The sequence below is a fragment of the Chiloscyllium plagiosum genome, unplaced genomic scaffold, assembly GCF_037043375.1.
Source record: "Chiloscyllium plagiosum isolate Xiang-an unplaced genomic scaffold, Cpla_swu_hap1 HiC_scaffold_24, whole genome shotgun sequence".
In the NCBI taxonomy this organism is placed as follows: Eukaryota; Metazoa; Chordata; class Chondrichthyes; order Orectolobiformes; family Hemiscylliidae; genus Chiloscyllium; species Chiloscyllium plagiosum.
Genome location: NW_028270162.1, coordinates 44,073,678 through 44,075,639, shown reverse-complemented (window position 1 = coordinate 44,075,639; position 1,962 = coordinate 44,073,678). Strand labels below are relative to the sequence as shown.

At 44.3% G+C, this 1,962-nt stretch overlaps 1 non-coding gene across 1 annotated transcript; it reads right to left on the bottom strand.

Moving 5' to 3' along the window:
- Positions 1-1,549: 1,549 nt before the first annotated feature.
- LOC122562904 (U6 spliceosomal RNA) lies at positions 1,550-1,659 on the bottom strand. Its single transcript, XR_006315445.2, has one exon. It is a non-coding gene; the product is annotated as a U6 spliceosomal RNA (small nuclear RNA).
- Positions 1,660-1,962: the final 303 nt, after the last annotated feature.

Below are 1,962 nucleotides of genomic sequence, written 5' to 3'. Positions count from 1 at the left end.
CAGGCCAACTTACTGCTACTAATGCACAGAAATCAGATGACCTCATCCAGGCAGACTTGTTTCATACAATAATGAAATGTGAAGTATTCCTTTACTTTGTGGACTAAATATATTTTGCCACACACTAGTCAGTGAATTAGTTCAGTTTTCTAGTTGACAGCAGATTGTGCTGCGGTAGAAAGGTGATTTAGGATCATATAGTGGCTCAGTAGTTAGCACTGCTGCCTCGCAGTGCAAGGAACCTGGGTTCAATCCCACTTTCGGGTGACTATCTGTGTGGAGTTTGCATATTCTCCCCGCGTCTGCGTGGGTTTCCTCTGACAGTCTAAAACTGGGCAGGTTAGATGGATTGGCCATAGGAAATTGTGCAAAGTGTCTTGGGGATGTGCAGGCTAGGTAGGTTAGCCATGGGAAATGCAAGGTTACAGGATTATGATGGGACTAGGTGGGATGCTGTTTGGAGAGTTGGTGTGGATTTAATGGGCCAAATGGCCTGCTTCCACACCCTAGGGGGATTCTAGGAAGAAAACATAAGAGCAGAGCTTGGTTATTTAGCCATGCTGCATGATTCAAAAAGATCATTGCTGATCTCATCATCCTGAACTTCATTTTCCTGCCTTAAACCCTCAAATCCTTTACTGATTAAAAATCTGTGTATCCCAGCCTTGAATGTTTTAATGGCCAGCCTCACTCGCCCTCTGTGGTCAAAGAATTCCACAGATTCAGTATCCTCTGATTGAAGAAATTCCTCTTCATTTCTGATTTAAATGTGCAACCTGCACTCTGAGTTTGTGTCCTCTGGTCCTAGATTCACACACCGCCCACCCCCCCCCCCCCCCCCCCCATTCCGAGGAAACAACCTTTCTGCATATACCCTGTTAAGTTCCCTAAGAATCTGCTTCTTTCATTAAAATCACTTCTAAATGAGTACCAGCCCAACTTATTCACCTTCTCTTCACAAGATAGTTTCTCCATGCCTGTGATCAGACTGGTGAGCCTTCCCTGGTTTGTCTCCAATGCCAAAATATATCTCTCCTCAGATAAGGAGCCCAAAGCTGTGCACAATATTTCAACCATGGACCCACTGGTGTCTTGTATAGTTTTAACAAAACCTCCTTACTTTTATATTCCATTTCCTTTGAAATAAAGGCCAGCAGTCCATTTGCCTTCCCTGTTAACCACTGGGCCAGAATGCTAGCTTTTGTAATTTATAGATGAGGACTCCCAACTCCCTCTGTTTTTTTTTTAGATTAGATTAGATTAGATTACTTACAGTGTGGAAACAGGTCCTTCGGCCCAACAAGTCCACACCGACCCGCCGAAGCGCAACCCACCCATACCCCTACATTTACATTTACCCCTTACCTAACACTACGGTAATTTAGCATGGCCAATTCACCTGACCTGCACATCTTTGGATTGTGGGAGGAAACCAGGGCACCTGGAGGAAACCCATGCAGACACGGGGAGAACGTGCAAACTCCACACAGTCAGTCGCCTGAGGAGGGAATTGAACCCGGGTCTCTGGCGCTGTGAGGCAGCAGTGCTAACCACTGTGCCACCGTGCCGCCCAATTTGCGTGTCATCCTTGCGCAGGGGCCATGCTAATCTTCTCTGTATCGTTCCAATTTTAGTATATGTGCTGCCAAAGTCTTTCTCCATTTAAATGATTCTTAACTCCTCTGTTCTTCCTGTAAAAGTGCATAAACTCATATTTTCTCACATTATATTCTATCTGCCATGATTTTGCCCACTTGCTTCACCTGTCTACATCCCTCTGTGGATTCTGTACATCACTTGTCTTCCTTTTTAATTTGCGACTTCTATAAACTTGGTTTATAGAATAAGGATTAGAATATCTGGTCGTCATGGATGAGTAGGATCGAGGGGTCTGTTTCCATGTTGTACATCTCTATGACTCAATGACCTTCTGAAAATCTAAATATACTACATCCACTGCTT